This window comes from Bos grunniens, chromosome 13 (genome assembly GCF_055505025.1).
Source record: "Bos grunniens cultivar Pamir isolate PY7600 chromosome 13, Bosgru_T2T1.0, whole genome shotgun sequence".
NCBI classification, from domain to species: Eukaryota; Metazoa; Chordata; class Mammalia; order Artiodactyla; family Bovidae; genus Bos; species Bos grunniens.
Window position 1 is genome coordinate 58446933 of NC_141177.1, and position 21143 is coordinate 58468075.

Below are 21143 nucleotides of genomic sequence, written 5' to 3' on the forward strand. Positions count from 1 at the left end.
GTTTCCTTATTTACATGGACGTTTATATGTAGGTTGGTAGGGTTTTTGAGAAGATTGTGAGATACCTTGTGTGAAAGTTTCAGCATAGAGTAGTAATTGTGAGCGTTGTTGATATTCTGTTGCTAAGTGTGTCTGACTAACACGCCAGGCTCCTCTGTTCTCCACTATCTCCCAGAGTTTGCACAAATTCATGTCCATTGAGTTGGTGATGCTATCTAACCATTAGATGCTATCTAATAATTGTGGGCATTACAATGTACTTACTTGCAGTGGTTTGAATACATACAGGGAAAATTTTTATTGTGTTATGTTGGCATGCATAAAGGCATTTTAGATTTGGATGTACATGTCTTAAAAAGCCAGTGGTATTTAAAACTTGGAAGAAGAAAATTTTGTATTTACCCCACGATACCAAAGTTCATTCCATTTCTCCAATGATACAGAAAAAGTTCAATTAGGCTTAAAAGTGACCTGCCACCACACTGAGGCTACAGTAATTATATTCTCTTTAATGGAATTGCTTAAATTACAGCTTTCCTTGTTTTGCACATCACAGCCACTATCCCACCCTTTTCTCTGTAAGCAGTAGTTCCTCATTATGTCTTAGGTTAACCAACTAGCGCCAGGCACACAGTTCTTCACAAACTACCACGTGAAGAGGCACTTACTTTATACTGGTTCCCTTTTGCAAATATTTGTACTTTGCAGCAGAACTGTGATATTTTAAGAAGCCAAAAAAGAATATATCCAGGAAAGAAGGTAAAGTTTCAAAAGAAGCTTTTGAGAAGGAGAAAGGTAGAAAAGTCTATTGATAATTACAGTGGAGATCTCTACTGATTTGTGTGAAAGGAACGAATACATCACTTGCGGGTTTTAATGAACTCCAGGCATCTGAATTAAAAAGGAGCTGGAGTTTAAAATAATGACTCAAGCTTTCTTCAGTGATTTGGGAGCAAAAAGAAATGTTATTTCTTTTCTTTTCAAAGGCAACCTCTGACAGGATGTCTTCTGTTCTCAACTTGTAAAACAAAAATCTTTTCAAATCTAGATATTCCGGATATTAAAACACGGATTTTTTTTTCCACCCTCACTGAGGAAACGGAATCACAGTTGTATAGTTACAGACTTAACAAAGCCTAAGCACCTTTTATCCCAAAAGGATCCCCCACTAACTGGAAAGGGGTGAAGGTTGGTTGTAAAGTACTTCCATGTGAATGTGAAGTGAATGTTTTATATAATGGGTCAGATGATGACGTGATCAAGGGAAGGTGAACTTACTGCTGTTGTATGACAAGTTCAGGCAGCTTAAACATGTTGAATCCAAACACACCTGAGGTTCAGAACCCCAAAGAGCGTTTATTTAGGAAAGTGGGACCATGACCAGAATAAAACAGTTCAGGGAAGTGTCTGCTGGGAATAAGACTTAGCCCTCCATCTTCAAGGGACAATGCCATCAAAGTGCAAATCTTCTCCTGGGCTGGCACACGAGATGGAGAAAGTCACTTCCCAGCCCACCTGGAATGGCTGGCTGCTCTGGAAGAACATGGGCTAGGCTCCAGGGGAGTACTATGTCCTCAGTAAAAATACAAACAGTGGAGAAGTCTAGAAGTTAAAAATAAAAGCTTACATCTTCACCAGCCCATGTGTCCTTCTTTCTGATACAGGTATCATTCTAGAAATGTTTAATGGAATGATAAGTACACAGAAAATAAACAAGGTTTTGGATCAGGCCTTTTAAAAATAAATAGGATCCCACTGTCTACATTGCTCTGTGCATAATATTGCTTACTTAATGTAATAAATTGTATTGCTCACTTAACATGGCTTGGTTACATGTCCACACCTGCACATCCAGTCTATTTCATTTACTGGCGTGACTGCAGAGAACTGTATTATCTGAATGTACCGTAACTGACTCCCAAGCACTCATGTTGACAGAATAAATTGATTAGTCTTTTTGAGGGAAAATTGGGCAATACTTTTCAATATGAGTAAGCCCTGTAAAAGAACAGTAGAAAACTAGTAATCTGACATCTAGGAATTTGTGTTTCAGATTTACTGACACCTGCACAGCAGCACAGAAAGTCACAGCAGTGCTGTTCATAACAGGGAAAGAAAAGAGAAATTATCGAAACAGCAATTAGAAAGGGTCAAGTGAATAGACTATAGGGTCACTACTTTAATTGCTCTGAGGAGAGACTAGCTCTAAATCAGTTTGGGTTCTTCTCACCATTATAAACACAAACATACATTCCCCAAAGAAGAAATTTAAAATGGTCCTTTATGAAAAACCTAGACAGCATATTAAAAAGCAAAGACATCACTTTACCAACAGAGGTCCATACAGTCAAAGCTACGGTTTTTCCAGTAGTCACGTACAGATCTGAGGGTTGGACCCTAAAGAGGCCTGAGTGCCAAAGAATTGATGCTTTCAAACTGTGGTGCTCGAGTAGACTCTGAAAGTCCCTTGGACAGCAAGGAGATCAAACCAGTCAATCATAAAGGAAATCAACCCTGAATATTTATTGGAAGGACTGATGCTGAAGCTGAAGCTCCAATACTCTGGCCAAGAGTACTGATACAGAGCCGACTTACTAGAAAAGACCCTAATGCTGGAAAAGACTGAGGGCAGGAGGAGAAAAGACGACAGAGGACAAGATGGTTGGATGGCATCACTGATTCAATGGACATGAGTCTGAGCAAACTCCAGGAGTTAGTGAAGGACAGGGAAGCCTGGTGGGCTGCAGTTCCTGGAGTCGCAAAAAGTAGGACACAGCTAAGAGACTGAACAACAACAAGTCCACTGGCTAGAATTGCTATCTCCTGCAGTCTTAACACATACCTGAACATGGACTCAAATAAAGTTACAGTCAAAGTGAAGGAAGCCCACGTAACCTTTCCTGCTACAAAATTCAAAAAAACAATGAAAAAAAAAGTCCCTGTGCACCAGCAGGATGGAGGCACATTTACCTGACTAATGACGCCTGCGATGTGACACTCATGTGACATTCTCAGGGGTGTTTACAAACATTCTTAATGTCAAAGGCAGGAAATTACCAAGGGTCCCTCCGAACCCATTTCCCCAGCTATTCCAAAAAGTGTATGTGGCCGAACCCTACTTTCCTTCTGAGTGGTAGGTAGTAATGCTGAAGAAAGGCCCTTCTAGAAAGTTCACAGTGCTCACTGTGGATCAATAAAAGCACCTCTCAATGGGGTCTTGGCTGTCCATCCTGTGCATCTGAGCAGAGTGCAGAGCAGGGCAGACAGGCAGGGAGGGACCACGGCTCGGAGGACAGCATCACCGTCGAGTTTATGGAAACTGACATGAGCATCTGCATTTGTGAACACCAGTAAAAATGCTGGTGGGAACTCCATTATCACTTCTGTTGCTTAATCTATTATATTAATTTTCTTTTGTTTTTTAATTCATTGATTAATAGTTTTTAACACAAACTTCTTTGTTTATATATTTATTTATTGGCTGTGCCATGAGCCACATGGGATCTTAGTTCCCCAACCATTTTGGGGGTAATTCTTCTCACCATTGTAAACATATGCACATACTCTCTCCCCAAAAGAAGAAACTGCAAATGGTCCTCTATAACTGGACCATGCTTTGGCAGCTCAGAATCTTAACCACTGCATCACCAGGGAAGTTCGCCTCTGTTACTTAATCTTGAGCAGCTGGGCAGGGGTGGAAGTGAAGAGAAGCATGTGTGAGGGGAAGCCTCAAGCTAGAATTCTAGGGCTCTAAGAGGCCACAGAAGCTACCACCTACCCTTAACCTCGGACAGACTGTACTCATGTCAGCACATAAAGTCATGCTCCTTTCTGTAAGATCTCTAGAAAAAGATTTCTCCAAACATGTAATAGTTTACATTTACTCTTGTTCACACAAAGGAGCAGCTCAGAACTGTTCCTGCTGCCTATGAAAGGACGCAAACGCAGCAGAACTTCCTGTCACTGGGATAAAGCTCACCCCAGTCTCCACCTTTTGCTCTTCTCTGGTCCCTCCCTAAGGTCCTCCAGAATTCCTTTTTTTTTTTTTAACTTTTTATTTTGCACTGGAGTATGCTGTTGAGTTGCTAAGTTGTGTCCAACCAACTCTTTGCAGCTGCAAGGACTATGGCTCGAGGGCTCCTCTGTCCATGGGATTTCCCAGGCAAGAATACTAGAGTGGGTTGCCATGCCCTCCTCCAGGCAGTCTTCCTGACTGCATTTCTTACATCTCCCGCACTGGTAAGTGGGTTCTTAACCACTCCTGCCACCTGGGAAGCCCACATGCTGTGGGGCAACCAGGCCTCTATGCTGCAACTGCTGAGCCCGGGAGCCCCAACTAGAGAGTAACCCTAACTTGAGAGAAGCCCTTGTACCTAAATTAAGACCTAAAGCAGCCACGAATAAATAAACATTAAAAAAAAAAAAAAATCCTGAACTCGAGTTCCTGAGGAATGTTTGCTTTCACCAAATTATGCTTCTCCAGCTTAAAAAAAGTTAAGGAAAGAAAACTGGGAGGCAGGAAGGCCCTGCCCAGTCCACCTGCTGGTCCCTTCTCAGCCTCACATTGACGAGAAAAGCAACATCTCCTCGGGTACCGCCATTTTCCAGGATGACTTTTTTTTTTTTAAATAAACAGATTTTTGCAAACAACTTCCCATCCGGTTCAAAACAGGAGTGTTTCCGACAAACTGAAGTCGATGAATTGCAAGGACCCGGGTCTGAGCCTAAGCAGCTTATGGAAAACATCTTCCTTCTTATTTAGAAGAGCTTCACGCACGCCTCCCCCAAAGAAAGTCCTAGTTCCACATCCTGAACTGCTAGATTGCAGTGCCTTTCTTTCCGAAGAAACAATTCTCAAAATCTTTTTTAAAAGAGAAAACTACAACACAGTTGACCTCTGAACAACATGAGTTTGAACTGGGTCGGTCCACTTATATGCGGAATTTTTTCAATAAATACTGTATATGTACTGTAAATGTGGGGCTTCCCTGTGGCTCATTGGGTAAAGAATCTACCTCCGATGCATTAGACACAGGAGACGTAGGTTCGATCCCTGGGATGGGAAGATTCCCTGGAGAAGGAAATGGCAACCCACTCTAGTATTCTTGCCAGGAGAATCCCATGGACAGAGAAGCTTGGCGGTCTACAGTCCATAGGGCTGCAAAGAGTTGGACACGACTGAACCGACTGAGCACGCATTCACTGTAAATGTACTTTCTCTTCCTTATGATTTTTTCCTCCAGTTCATTTGATTGTAAGATACACTTATAAATAAATATAACATACAAAACGTGTTAATCGACTGTTTATGTCACCTGTAAGGCTTCCAGTCACCTGGAACTAGCAGTAGTAGTAGCCCTACTACTAGTAGGCTGCTACTGCTGCTAAGTCGCTTCAGTCGTGTCTGACTCTGTGCGACCCCAGAGACGGCAGCCCACCAGGCTCCCCTGTCCCTGGGATTCTCCAGGCAAGAACACTGGAGTGGCTTGCCATTTCCTTCTCCAATGCATGAAAGTGAAAAGTCAAAGTGAAGTCGCTCAGTCGTGTCCAACTCAGTAGTAAATGAATTTTAGGAGAATCGAAAGTTATATGTGGATTTTATACCTGCACTGTTCAAGGGTCAACTGTAATGAAAGATCACAACTCCTTGTCCTAAGAGGCTTTTAAAATTCAGACATTACATCTTATTTGTAATATGCATCAGAGAAGGCAATGGCACCCCACTCCAGTACTCTTGCCTGGAAAATCCCATGGACGGAGGAGCCTGATGGGCTGCAGTCCATGGGGTCTCGAAGACTCGGACACGACTGAGCGACCTAACTTTCACTTTTCACTTTCATGAATTAGAGAAGGAAATGGCAACCTACTCCAGTGTTCTTGCCTGGAGAATCCCAGGGACGGGGGAGCCTGGTGGGCTGCCGTCTATGGGGTCACACAGAGTCGGACACGACTGACTTAGCAGCAGCAGTTTTGTTCTTCAATAGGAAATCTCGCTACTACTAGTAAGTGATGGAGGCAAGATTTGCATCCAGGCAACCTGGGCCTTGAGTCCCTGTGTTCAGTTCCTGTGATTCAATAAATCTTTACTAAACCCTGATGGGTGCAAAACATGTTTCTAGATGCAATCACTACTTAGGAGTCAGCAGATAATCTCTGAGCAATACAACAATTAAGTGCAACAAAAAGCTTAATGGACTTCTAAAACAGGGTCTGTGGGTCAAATAAAAGAAAATTAGAATATTCATTAGTGACTCGGAACCTACGTGGAATTTCGGCACCCTGTGGCTGTTTGATTTCATGACTGGTTTCTACTTTAAACCTGCAGCACGGTGGTTCATATTTGGAATCGAAACTTTGAATGAAATCCATCTTTGCCTGCAGACTCTGCCCTTGAGATAATCAGAGCTTTGCCCCGGGTCCCAAACTAGAGCTGGGCACCATACAGTCTGCTGCCGTTCAGATAATCACTTTTAGTGAATTATCTAGGACAGAGTAAGTTCACCCTCGGTAGCTCAGAGATCAGAATGCTTTTAGGATTCCTCTCGATGACCCTACCACCACTCCTGCTAAGAACTTTCTTCTGGGAGTAGGGAACACTAACAATTCTGAACAGCCTGAGGTGGACAACTTGGAAACATCAGAGCAATCATTAGGAAAACCCTGGAACTAAGAGAGTGTTTTCTCTGGCTGAAAACCCTGCTGTTAAAAATAACACAATGAAAAACATATTTGTCTCTGACACACAACGGATGTAGAATATAATTATGGACTGTTTTGGTCTGGGAGGGAGGTGCCAAGGTCTAGAATACAAAAGAGAAAAGACAGTGTATCCGACCCTGGCTCCCTGTGGCTGTTCCCACAACCTCCCGGTGACTTAATTTCTTGCTCAGGTAACAGCAAAACCCGACTCTTCTTGCAGGGCCCAGAAACATCGAAAGCAGGTAAGAGTCAACCCTGTAAGTCTTTGAAGGGAGAAGCTCTATCAATAGCTGCCAGGAAAAAGTAAAATAATATCACTTCTCTCTAGCCTGTCTAGAAAAAGTGCCACAAATATAATTAATGTAAAAACACGAATATCCCAGCTCCTTTGACACACTTAACATTTTGTATTTTAATTACTTTATAACAGAAGTAATAGTTGCCTCAGGCAGTCATTTCGGGAACCCATTAATGTTTTGTTTTGTTTTTTTTTAGAGATCTCTAAAAGGAGGGGAAAAAATAGCAGGAAATGTAGAAGGACAGCTTATGTTCTATATCTCAGTATCTCTCTGAGCCACGGTTTCTTCATCTGTGAAGTGGGAATTAAAAGAGTGGACTAATCTCACTGGGCTGTTACAATGATAAGATGAAGTGAAAGATGAAACCCTGTTACCAACAGTTCAGGACCACAGAAGTAGTAAATAGAAACAACCGCTAATTCGTGGAGCATGCATTCTGAGAACTGTGCTGCACGTATTTTGTCCTCACCACACCATGATTATCACTCCCATCTCAGGGAGGAGAAAACTGAGGCTTAAGGACATGAATTTACTTTCCTAAAGTGACACAGGTAGGAGACGGATTCAACACCCAGGTGTTGTGATGTTAGGGACAGAGTTCTCCGTCACTCGAACTGCTTTTCTGCAGTAACTGGGGTGGTCACCCAACAATTTAATATGGTTATCAATGCTGGAGTTAATTCACATAATTGGATGGCCAAATTTCAGGAGGCTTTCTCAAATATGCTAAATCCTGTCCACGTGCTCCTAAATAGTTTTGCTTTCAAAAGCCCAAATCCCCATTTCACAGGTATCTTTACTCTTAACGCTGTGTTTTCACCTTATGCAGTGCATGAAAGAGAAAAATAAATGATTTTCATTGCCTTTTCAGCTTGGTGTACCTAACTATTCACATGGCAGCCTGACGCCCCCAAGCTAACCCCTTTAATTCAACTTCGCAGACACACTGCTACCTTCGATTGTTATCACACCCATATCGCTGGCAAGACTGTTTACTCAGGCTTGCTAGTAACTGATGCAAACAGAAAACCTCGTACCACCAAAGTGAGGTTTCCTTCTGAAAGCACGCTTTAAAAACTAGTTTTATCAACCAATCCCCCCACCCTAGAAGCCTTTATCTGTCTTAGAATTTACAATTCCTACTTCCTTCATGCCCAGAAACCCTGATATCTCAAACAGGATATTTTTCTAGTCTTGTAAAACGTTGCTGTGAGAAAAATATACAGACACACTTAAATAAAAGTGTACAACACAACATTGTAAAGCAATTATCCTCCAATTTAAATAGAAAAAAAAAGTATAAGGTTCATAAACCTAGTTCTATATGATTCCATGGGTTGTATTTTGGGCATTTTTCAACTTGAAAATACAAAAATACACACAGTCCCAATTTCAGGTCTGTTCTAAGAGTTAAAGGAAAAAAAGAGAGCGAGAGCAAGAAACCAACATCTGGGAATAATCCACAAATATATATAATATCTCAGTTCCCAGATCGTCCTTCTAACCCTTATCTAGGCATTTTTTATAGCGTTATTTACAGGGCAGAATCAGCATAATGCATAATGCATCACTTGTTTTTCAGCTCTATTCAAAAATCTCAGTTCATTCAATAAAAAGCCCTGAAAAACACACCCCGAAGCAGGAACACTCGAACATTCGGTGTGGGAAAGCCATGCTTATTGATTCAGTGCTTCCTGCCAAGAGAACAATGCAGAGAAACAGACCTCACAATGTTTCCAGATAATTTTCTGCGAGAACTTGGAAGAAACAGAATCCAGATTTACCTGTACCTGGAGCTCCACAGGTGAAATGGCAGTTAAAGCAGAAAATCTAATTCAGCTTCTGGAAGGTTTCGTCTCTACTGGACTCCGGAGTCATCTCCTGGGCTGTCAGGTAAACCCCCCTCCATGTCTCTACGGTTTTCTTTCACAGTTTTTCCCAGTGAAACTCTTTTGTCATTTGCATAACAGCTACTTCCAGCCTATAGGACTTTTTGAGTAGCTACTTGTTAAATTGGCTGTCTTGACATGCTCTTTCAAGCATGACATCATAAATCTCCACGGAAACCCTAACCCCACCTGCCTGCGGGCCAACGTTACCTGTCGGGTGAAGACTTAAACAGTCCTCTGAAATTGTTCATTAATGAAACCTTTTTAGGGGCTTTGGATCTCTGCACGGTATAATTTGTGCTGTTGGCAGAAACCTTGCCAAGAATGATGGCTTCGTTTTTCAAAGCCTGAGCTGTTTTGCAGAAAACAATGATCAAAATTATAGGCATCCGTTAATCTGCCCCTCCCTGTCTAACAATGCTCTTAAGCAGTTGAAGAAAAGCCTACAGTGGTCCATGCGCCTCTCTCTGCAGGATAAAATTACCCTGAAAACTTAGTTTTGAAAAACCTTCTATGAATACTCCTAAGGCTTTTTCACTAGACTCTCCAGCAACCCCCTTCCTGCTTTTTACCAGCAAAACTTGCAAAACAGGTTCTTTGCTGGAATGTGAGTGTGTGTATGCGTGTGCATTTTCTCTTGGCCTCTATGTTTGTAGAGGTGGTAGGAGAAACTGTTGAGAATTTTTTTTAACTCCTTCCTAACAGACTCATAGCTTTTGTACTTTTGTCCTGGCTTATACATGTTACCACGAAAGCACTGAAATTCACGTTCCTGACTTTTCTGGGAAAGGGTCAACAGGTTGTTTGATATTTACTCCTCCTTTCTTTCATTCATTCTGCACTATCCCTGATTTTATGGAATCCCCAATGTTGGTCTAAAGCTTGGAACAAATTTCTGCCAAATTTGGTGATATTGGGCTCAGCACCCTTTCTTCTTGCTTCTAAATTTACCCCAGACACACCTCAAACCCCCAAGTCCAAAACCGATGACACTGAGGTACCAGAAAGGTTTGAGTGGGAGTTGCTCCAAAACTGTGAGACTTTACAACAATGATGTCAAACACCCAGCAAATGCCATCACGGAAAATTCTTCAGGGGGGCTGAGCAGGGAGCTGGGATGCACCTCAAGGCAGCTCCCAGCAGAATCAACTATAACACCGCGGGGTGCTGGGAGAGGCAGGGGCTGAGCGTGAAGCCTGCTCCAATTTGCCACAGATCCTGCTGCAAACTGCAACCAGCTTCAACAGATCTGTCCTCAAAGGTCAGAGAGCAAGTACTAACCCCCACACCGTGCTGAAGCTGCTCAGGTTATTTGCAGAGAGGGCGGTAACAGGTAAGAACACCATCTTTGCAAACTCAGAATGGCCCTTTGCATGGAAGGAACAGTAGATGCTTGGGGTCCCAGCCCTGACTCTTCTGAGAGTTGGCACCGCCATCATTCACTGTCCATAGATGAGACACTACCTTCCAAGAGAACGGAGAACTACGCTGGTTTAATACAGCAGCCTGAGTTGGAACACTCCTTGAAGGCAGCACAATGTCAGAGATTTAATTACTGCCTCTTCGAGGTGAAAACACAGTCAGATGAAGCCCAGGCCTGTGCTTTACCCAGTGAGCAACAAACAATGCAGGAAAAAAAAATAACCATATCAAGGCTCTGTTCGGTGAGATCCAAGATGACGTGGAGGCTCTACTCAATGATGGTTATTCCTTAAAGTTCCATTAGGGAGAGGAGCATGGGCAAGTTGATACAGCAGTCAGAGGGCTTTTAAATTTGGCCAGATCTTCTCTTTGGATTATTTAGGAAATGACAATATCTCAGGTTTTACTTACCGAGTTTGAGCTTGGAAAAGAGAGGGAGAAAGTCAGAATCTGAAAGTCAAGCAAGTGGAGACAGTCCCACAAACAACTCAGATGTGGAAACAACTTGATGAATGCATTCACTGTTCACTGACCGAAGACTTCTGTAATCAACGAGGACATCATTATGATACGTGACAATCTTGAACTATATGGAGCAGGGAAAGTTTTGAGCAGTAATCCTAGCAATTAGGATAACAGATGGGAGGGCCAGGCAGAAATGCCAAGATTTGCTGAGAGATGACCAGTCTAGTACTGTTTTTTCCTACCATACCCCAAATGAGGAAACCATCAAGCAGGACCAGGTTTTAATGGCACCGCGACTTGCCTGCTTGCCTGATAGCAACTCAGCACCACACTAACCAAGTCAGAGTTCAAAATATGCATGTCTATGGGCTATTTTGTCTTTACCATCTGAGCCACCAGGGAAGCCTCTTTCACATGGGCTATTTTGTTTCTAAATTTAGCAACATTTTAGGTATCCATGATGGACATGGATGGCAAATAAATTCTTTCTCTTGAATTTCTTTCCTCTAACCTATTTTAGGGACTTCCCTGGTGGTCTACGGTGAAGGCAATGGCACCCCACTCCAGTACTCTTGCCTGGAAAACCCCATGGACGGAGGAGCCTGGTAGGCTGCAGTCCATAGGGCTGCTGAGTCGGACACGACTGAGCGACTTCACTTTCCCTTTTCACTTTCATGCATTGGAGAAGGAAATGGCAAGCCACTCCAGTGTTCTTGCCTGGAGAATCCCAGGGACAGGGGGGAGCCTGGTGGGCTGCTGTCTATGGGACTGCACAGAGTCAGACACAACTGAAGCGACTTAACATCGGCAGCTGGTGATCTAATGGCTAAGAATCCACACTCTCAATGCAGGGGGGGCCCAGGTTCGATCCCTGCTAAGGGAACTACATTCCACAGGCCACGACTAAGAGTTTGCATGCTACAACTAAAGATTCCGCATGCCACAACCAAGACTTGGTACAGCCAAAAAAATAAATTAAAAAACCTGCTTTATAACAGACGCAGAAAACTACTCATTGAAGAAGTTAATGAAATGACAGGAACAAAATAACTGGGGAAAGAGCTTGGCTTTCACCACTGATGGCCTCAACTTCTGTTTCTTCAAAACATGAGTTAGAAGTTGTCATGGAGAAAAGGAATACCACATTGAATAGGAAAAAAATAGCACTTTTATAATGAAAATAACCAACCCTTACGTCATTTAATCCTCATAACAGGAGTATGACGCAAGCATGATTAATATCTTCATGTTGCAAGAGGGAAAAGTAAGCCTCAGAGAGGTCAGGTAATTTGAGTTGTAGTTACTAAGCCTTGGAATCTCGGTTTGAATCCAGGCAGGCCCAATTTAAATCCAAAACTCATGTGCTTAACCACTAGGCACTGCTTGTAGTAGCAGTGTAGTGTTAATTGCTCAGTCGTGTCCGACTCTTTGCAACCCCAAAGGACTGTCCCACCAGGCTCCTCTGTCCATGTAAGAATACTGGTGAGAGAAGCCATCCCCTTCTCCAGGGGATCTTCCTGACCCAGGGATCGAATCCACTTCTCCTGCATTGCAGGTGGATTCTTTACCTTGTGAGCCACCAGGGAAGCCCAGGCACTATCTCTAGTTTAATACAGTTGCTTCTAATTGACATGGCACATAAAATTTCTAGAAGAGAACATGGGCAAGACGCTCTGACAAAAATTGTAGCAATATTTTCTTAGATCAGTCTCCCAAGGCAAAAGAAATAAAAGCAAAAATAAACAAACGGGAAACTTACAAGCTTTTGCACAGCAAAGGAAACCATAAACAAAACAAAAAGACAAGCTACAGATGGGGAGGAAATATTTGTATATTATGTGACCAACAAGGGCTTAATTTCCAATATATACAAAAAGCTCATACAACTCAATATCAAAAAACACACACGATTTAATAAAAAAATATGCATAAGACCTAAATAGACACTTTCCCCAAAGAAGGCATGCAGAGGTCCAACAGGCGCACAAAAAGATGCTCCATATTATTAATCCTCACACTGGTCAGAATGGCCATCATTAAAAAGTCTATAAATAACAAATGCTGGAGAGGGTGTGGAGAAAAGGGAGCTGCTGGTGAAAATGTAAACTGGTGCAGACATTGTGGAAAACAGCATGGAGGTTCCTTAAATAATGAAAAACAGAGTTGCCATACAATCCAGCAATTCCACTCCTGGGCAAATATTTGGAAAAGATGAAAACTGTAATTTGAAAAGATACATGCACCCCAATGTTCATAGCAGCACTATTTACAATAGCCAAAACAAAGAAGCAATCTAAATGTCCATCGATAGATGAGTGGATAATAAAGAAGATGTGGTGTATGTACGTACACACACACACACACACACACACACACACACAAATATTACTCAGCCATGAAGAAGAATGAAAATTTTGCTGTCTGCAGCAACATGAATGGACCTAGAGATTATCATACCAGAGAGAGAAAGACAATTGTATGAAATTACTTATGTGTAGAATCTATACAATAACACAAATGAACTTATTTACAAAACAGAAATAGGAACTTCCCTGGTGGTCCAGAGGTTAAAAATCTGCCTTGCAATGCAAGGGACGCTAGTTTGATCCCTAGTCTGGGAACTAAGATCCCAGAGCAACTAAGCCCAAGCACTGCAACTACTGAGCCCACGGGCCACAACTAGAGAGCCCACGTGCCTCAATTAAGACCTGAGGTGGCCAAATTAATTAATTAAATATTAAAAAACAGAAACAGACTCACAGACACAGAAAACAAACTTACAATTAACAAAGAGGAAGAGGGAAGGGATAACTTAGGAGTATGAGATTAACATATTCACTACTATCTATAAAATAGATAAACAAGGTGCTACTATATAGCACAGGGAACTGTATTCATTAGCTTGTAATAACCTATAACAGAAAAGAATCTAAAATATACATATATATATGCGTGTGTGTGTGTGTGTGTAAGTAGCTCAGTCGTGTCCGACTCTGCAATCCCATGGACTGTCCATGGGATTTTCCAGGCCAGAACACTGGAGTGGGTAGCCTTTCCCTTCTCCAGGGGATCTTCCCAACGAAGGGACAGAACCCAGGTCTCCTGCATTGCAGGCGGATTCTTTACCAGCTGAGCCACAAGGGAAGCCCATATATATGTGTACTTATAACTAAATCCCTTTGCTGTACACCAGAAACTAACACAATGTTGCAAATCAACTATACTCGAATAAAACATTTGCTGGTAATTGGAGATATTAAATAGTAACTAAACTAAGCTATGCTGAAAAGATTTATTTAGCAGACAAGTCTGAAAATATATTCAGCCATCCCTTTGTATCCACCAGGGACTGGGTTCTAGGACCTCTGTAGGTATCAAAATCTGCAAATACACAAGTGCCTTCTATAAAATGGTGTAGTACAGTCAGCCTGCTATATCCACAGATGCAGAACCCACAGATACGTAATGTTAACCATATTGGATTGTAAAGGGCAACATAGACTCTCTGCACATCCTCCCATATATACCAAGTCGACAGCTGGTATGGGGGCTGGAAGAGTCTACACTGCAACACTCCATCAGCACAGCAGTGCAACACAGACTCTGCACATCCTCCCATATATACCAAGTCGACAGCTGGTATGGGGGCTGGAAGAGTCTACACTGCAACACTCCATCAGCACAGCAATGCAACACAGACTCTGCACATCCTCCCATATATACCAAGTCGACAGCTGGTATGGGGGCTGGAAGAGTCTACACTGCAACACTCCATCAGCACAGCAACATCAGTGGAGCAGCAGCATTTGTTTAGCTGTAGGCTGTGTGCAGGCAAGGACTTCACGGAGCAGGATTAACGTGTTACAGCTCATAACCCCAGGACAAACAGAACTGCTACAAGACAGATAAGGCTCAAGAAACAGCAGACTCTCAAGAAATGTCTTCCACCTGAAGTTCTGGTGTACAGAAAAACTGACAAATGTTAAAAAGAGTAAAACCAGGATACATGTTGTAAATCCAAAGCACACTATAATAAATGTCACCAAATGCATAAAAGTACTTGGGTTTTTGAATGAAAACAATGGAAACCAACTGTGCTGACTCCCTAATGCTAAGTCCTTGATCTCTAGCTCTGTTTCTGTTTGTACATGTTGTTTGCTTTAGAAGTTATCCATTCACATTCAGTCAGCTTTTTCTACAATGCCGAGGCGATGGTTAATTTTATGTGTCAACTATGACACCCAGTCATTTGGTCAAACAAGTCTAGATGTTACTGTGGTGGTATTTGGGGATGGTATTTTGGGACATTTAAGTCAGGCTTCCTTGGTGGAACAGTGGCAAAGATTCTGCCTGCAGTGCAGGAGCCACAGGAGATGTGGGTTCAATCCCTGGGTTGGGAAATCATCCAGAGGAGGATATGGCAACCCACTCCAGTATTCTTGCTTGGAGAATCCAAGGACAGAGGAACCAGTGGGCTACAGTTTATAGGGTTACAAAGAATTGGACACGACTGAAGCAACTTAGCACACACGAACACAACATTTAAGCCAGCTTGCTTTGAGTCAAGCAGATTACCCTCCACAATGTGGGTGGGCCTCATCCAATCAGTCAAAGGCCTCAGGAGCAAAGAGAGTTTCTGAAAAAGGAATCCTCTCAAGACAGTAACAGAAAAACCCTGCCTGAGTTTCCAGCCTGCAGATCTAGACTCAAGGTGGCAACATCAACTCATACCTGAATCTCCAACCTCCCGGCAGATTTCAAACTCACCACTCCCTACAAAAGTGTGAGCCAAGACCTTAGGCTGAATCAATCTCTCACTCATGCTCATTCTTGTTCTCTCTCTAACCTATGGTTCAGTTTCTCTGCAGAACCCTGACTACCAGAGCAGGTGCTGCCAATGTGCTTCTGTCCAGTCTTGTTTTCTGGCTCAGGCTCTGGTTGTCTCCTATCTCCAATTGTCTGACAGTCATTACAATTGCAAGCCAAAAAAAAAAAAAAAGGCAAGCTACGTTTTAGGTGGTTTCCAATACATACTCAGTATTAATAAAATTTGAAAACAGATGGCTAAAACATACCACCAGACAAATGTAAACAAATGTAAAGCAAGAGCAACAATGTTAATATTAACACACACTAAAAAAAAGTTCACACACACTAAACAGAATATGCTGCTGCTGCGTCACTTCAGTCGTGTCCGACTCTGTGCGACCCCATAGATGGCAGCCCACCAGGCTCCCCTGTCCCTGGGATTCTCCAGGCAAGAACACCGGAGTGGGTTGCCATTTCCTTCTCCAATGCATGAAAGCGAAAAGTGAAAGTGAAGTCGCTCAGTTGTGTACAACTCTATTAACCCCATGGACTGCAACCCACCAGGCTCCTCCGTCCATGGGATTTTCTAGGCAAAAGTACTGGAGTGGGTACCATTGAATATAAAAAGACATAATTTAGGGAAAAGGGCTAATCATCATAAATGTGTTTGCAACAAATACAACTAAAAATTATAAAACAAACATTTTTAGACTACAAGAACAGGATAAAAATACAATTTGAGTGAGCAACTTTATTATACTTTGTTTAAAACTGAACAGCAGTAGAATAACAAAATAAGGACTGAGAAGCAATGAGTGATACAAATAATAAACCTGACATATATATGTGCATGCACGGGTATATAAAATAAACATAAAGCAGATAATCTCCCATGAATATTTATGGCACACCTTACACTGACTGCATATTGGACTATTAAAAAAAAAAAAACCTTTTAACAAGTCCATAAACAAATTTAAAAGTAGGAATCTTACAGATTGCATTCTCTGATCACATTCAATAAAATTATAAATAAATAATGATAATCTCAACTACTTGGAAAAGCAATATTCCTGGGTAATCCTTAAAAAAGACAAAAATAAAAAACGGTAATTTTTACTTTTCTTTAAAGCAATGAAACAAAATATTTCATACAAAACTGCAGGGCACAGCCCAAGCTGGTGTCAGGATATATTTGCCCTTAAGAAGAGGTGGCAAGATTACACAGAAAAACTGTACAAAAAAGATCTTCATGACCCAGATAATCACGATGGTGTGATCACTCACCTAGAGCCAGACATCCTGGAATGTGAAGTCAAGTGGGCCTTAGAAAGCATCACTACAAACAAAGCTAGTGGAGGTGATGGGATTCCAGATGAGCTATTTCAAATCCTGAAAGATGGTGCTGTGAAAGTGCTGCACTCAATATGCCAGCAAATTTGGAAAACTCAGCAGTGGTCACAGGACTGGAAAAGGTCAGTTTCATTCCAATCCCAAAGAAAGGCAATGCTAAAGAATGCTCAAACTACCGCACAACTGCACTCATCTCACACGCTAGTAAAGTAATGCTCAAAATTCTCCAAGCCAGGCTTCAGCAATACATGAACCGTGAACTTCCAGATGTTCAAGCTGGTTTTAGAAAAGGCAGAGGAACCAGAGATCAAATTGCCAACATCCACTGGATCATCGAAAAAGCAAGAGAGCTCCAGAAAAACATCTGTTTCTGCTTTATTGACTAGGCTAAAGCCTTTGACTGTGTGGATCACAATAAACTGTGGAAAATTCTGAAAGAGATGGGAATACCAGACCACCTGATCTGCCTCTTGAGAAACCTATATGCAGGTCAGGAAGCAACAGTTAGAACTGGACATGGAACAACAGACTGGTTCCAAATAGGACAAGGAGTACGTCAAGGCTGTATATTGTCACCCTGCTTATTTAACTTCTATGCAGAGTACATCATGAGAAATGCTGGACTGGAAGAAGCACAAGTGGGAATCAAGATTGCCGGGGAAAAATATCAATAACCTCAGATATGTAGATGACACCACCCTTATGGCAGAAAGTGAAGAAGAACTAAAGGGCCTCTTGATGAAAGTGAAAGAGGAGAGTGAAAAAGTTGGCTTAAGGCTCAACATTCAGAAAACAAAGATCATGGCATCCAGTCCCATTACTTCATGGCAAATAGATGGGGAAATAGTGGAAACAGTGGCTGACTTTATTTTTCTGGGCTCCAAAATCACTGCAGAGGGTGATTGCAGCCATGAAATTAAAAGACGCTTACTCCTTGGAAGGAAAGTTATGACCAACCTAGATAGCATATTAAAAAGAAGAGACATTACTTTGCCAACAAAGGTCCATCTAGTCAAGACTATGGTTTTTCCAGTGGTCATTATGGATGTGAATGTTGGACTGTGAAGAAAGCTGAGCGCCGAAGAATTGATGCTTTTGAACTGTGGTGTTGGAGAAGACTCTTGAGAGTCCCTTGGACTGCAAGGAGATCCAACCAGTCCATCCTAAAGGAGACCAGTCCTGGGTGTTCATTGGAAGGACTGATGCTAAAGTTGAAACTCCAATACTTTGGCCACATCATGCGAAGAACTGACTCATTGGAAAAGACCCTGATGCTGGGAGGGACTGGGGGTAGGAGGAGAAGGGGATGACAGAGGATGAGATGGCTGGATGGCATCACCAACTCAATGGACATAAGTGTGGGTGAACTCCAGGAGTTGCTGATGGACAGGGAGGCCTGGCATGCTGCGATTCATGGGGTGGCAAAGAGTCAGACACGACTGAACAACTGAACTGAACTAAACTGATCTGCCTTCATTATTAAACAAGAAATACTAAAACCAAGGAAACTCAGGGAACTCCATGGCAGTCCAGCCGTTAGGATGCAGCCCTTTCATTGCTGTGCCCTGGGTTCAATCTGTGGTAGGGGAACTAAGATCCTGCAAGCCATATGGCATGGCCAAAACAAATAATAAAAAATAAGTAAATTCAGTACACATTCTAAAAAACTATAAGAAACAACAAAGAACAACAACAAAAACCCTGGGAAAAGATCATTAATTATAAAATTTGCAACAAGATAGCAAACAATAATATGGAAAAGAAAAACAAATGGAAACTCATTCTTTGAAATAATGAATAGAACAGGCAAACCCAAGAAAGAGAACAAAAATGACATTTGCTCTCTAGAAGCTTGTATGGGCACTAAAGTTCCTAGTACTTAACTAGAAGTAAAACATGTATGGAGTAGCTGGAGAAATATCAAGGAGATGGGATAAGCAGACTTGGAAGAGCAATGGTTCTCACACGTTTAATACTCAGCACTTTTGCTAATTCAGGAAATGCTAGAGACTCAGGTTCAATCCCTGGGTCAGGAAGATTCCCTGGGGAAGAAAATGGCAAGCCACCCCAGTATTCTGGCATGGGAAATCGCATGGACAGTGGAGCCTGGAGGGCTACAGTACACGGGGTTGCAAAGAGTTAGACATGACTGAGCAACGGAGCGCAGATGCACACTTTTGTACAGAATATTCTGGTCTAACCAAAATGTTTACAAACTAAAAGGGGGACTTCCCTGGTGACTCAGTGGCTAAGACTCTTCGCTCCTAATGCAAGTGGCCTGGGTTCCATCCCTGGTCAGAGAACCTGATCCTCCCGCATGCTGCAACTAAGCCTTTGAATGCTGCAACCGAAAGATCTCGAATGCTACAAATAAAGATGCCACGTGCCACAACAAAGACTGAGGATCCCTGTGCCACAACCAAGATGTGGCACAGCCAAATAAATAAACAAATATTAAAAGAAAAAATTAATAAATATTGAAGGAAAAAAAAGATAATTCTTAAAAAAAAAAAAACTAAAAGGGAAGAAGGAAGGAACAAAGGAAGGGGAAAGAAGCGATAGAGGGAGGCAGGCGAACCCAAAATATGGAATCCGTCTGTAGTGATTACTCATTCCTTTCTCACATCCATCCGCTGTCTAAAGTACTACGCCAACCACTTGCTTTCCCCTTAGCATCTCAGCATGATTGGAGAACTGCTGACTGTCCCAGTTGCGATCTCAGTAAATACTCATGAATTAAAGTCCCTGCACATTAATTAATCCCAAAATACATCTTAGGTGCAAACAAGACATGAAACAAAGCCTCCTACTTGACTGCAGCAGTAAGTTGCATCCCCCTCCACACTCTGCTGAAATCGATGCCTCCGTTCAAAGCTCCATGTGACAGCCCCACAACATTCTTGAGGCTTCCCAGTTCACTTTCATACCTGCGCAGGGTCTGAAAACCCTGGATTAGGGCAAAGGAAGGAAAAAGAGAGGGCCTGATATGACATAGATGCTGAGACAAGGATGCAAAATGAGGCTGGTGCAAAGTGGGGCCCCGAGAGGGCAAATATGAAAGCCTTTCAAAGGGAAGACACTACAGAATTTTGTCAAAAAATCCACTGAGCTCCAGACCAGATCTTTCTCCCCATAGCCCATCTCCAACAGCAGATCTCAAGAGTTAACACTCGTGTCCTTCCCCCTCCCTGCCCCACCCCCCCCTCTCGTGACTGTGGCCATAACCTTCCGTGGTACTTCTCTAGTTCTTCAGGGGGTCACACAATATGGACGGATGACATAGGAGCTTAGTGACTTGCTCAATAAACTGGCACAGCTAGGACCTCAGTGGAAACCAGAATCTAGGTCTCTGGGGGGCGGGAGGGTGGGGTGGGGAGGGCACTGGGTATTCCTGCCTTCTCTGCTACACCATCTGCAGTTTTTCATACCTTCATCCTTCTCTGTTGAGTCACCGAGTCATTCTCATTTTTTCATTCGCGTATCTGATGTGTCGTCATCCTTTCATTCTGGCTGAGCTCCATGCCCGCTCCACGACACTGGACCTTATCACTGCCTCCTGGACATGGCAACCACTTCCAGGCAAGCACCCAGGCTTTCCACGCGGTCCCTTCTAGGTAGCACTAAAAAGCTAACCTTTGAACTTTGCTTTTCATTCCAGTCGTGGAACGAAAGCAAAGTGCCCTGTGTCTGCCATTCCAAGCTTTCTGCCGGATGTTCAAGGTCCAGCACAATCTGACTCCCCTTTGCTTAACCCCACTGCCCTCCCCCTTCTCCAAACAGCACCCCCACCTCACTCAGACTGGCTTATCCACTGACTCACCAGGGAGCCACCTCCATTCCTGTTGCATCACTGCCTCTCCTGGCCACCCTCCTCCATCAGAATGCCTCCATGCCTTCATCAAATCATTCAAATCATAATCTGTCAATATCCTTGCCATAGATATTTGTTGAATATCTACTGTGATCTGGACATTGAGGGAACAGATAATTAGGGCAAGTTTACTGTCTCCAGGAGCCCTGAATCATTCCAAGAGACCACACTTAACTTCTGGTCTCCTGTACAAAATTTCCCTCTCTGAAATCTCCCACCGCTCTGAATATAAGCTTTTGCATGACATTCCACCATTTCTGAATGTGTCTCACAAGACAAAAGTCCCCCCACCAAACAATAATTCTTCAGCAAATAGGGTTTGGAAATACTGCCCAT

General features: G+C 42.6%; 1 protein-coding gene and 1 long non-coding RNA gene across 36 annotated transcripts in view; one reads left to right on the top strand and one right to left on the bottom strand.

Annotated features, from left to right (window-relative positions):
• The window catches only part of KIAA1217 (KIAA1217 ortholog), an 820709-nt gene that overhangs the window by 307666 nt on the left and 491900 nt on the right, over positions 1-21143 (bottom strand). For 4 of the 34 annotated variants that reach the window (XM_086334393.1, XM_086334390.1, XM_086334386.1 and 1 more), the window contains exon 1: positions 8783-8923. The exons of 27 other annotated variants lie outside the window; for them this stretch is intronic. The gene's annotated coding sequence lies outside the window, so the exon portion shown is untranslated. Of the gene's footprint in view, positions 1-8782; positions 8924-21143 lie in introns of those variants that run through there. 3 more of the 34 variants (XM_086334391.1, XM_086334389.1, XM_086334387.1) reach the window with 2 other exon arrangements.
• LOC147361056 (uncharacterized) overlaps positions 6814-21143 on the top strand; it is a 35462-nt gene continuing 21132 nt past the window's right edge. For both annotated transcript variants that reach the window (XR_015139667.1, XR_015139666.1), the window contains exons 1-2: positions 6814-6941; positions 8581-8891. This is a non-coding gene — a long non-coding RNA (uncharacterized LOC147361056). The remainder of the gene's footprint in view (positions 6942-8580; positions 8892-21143) is intronic.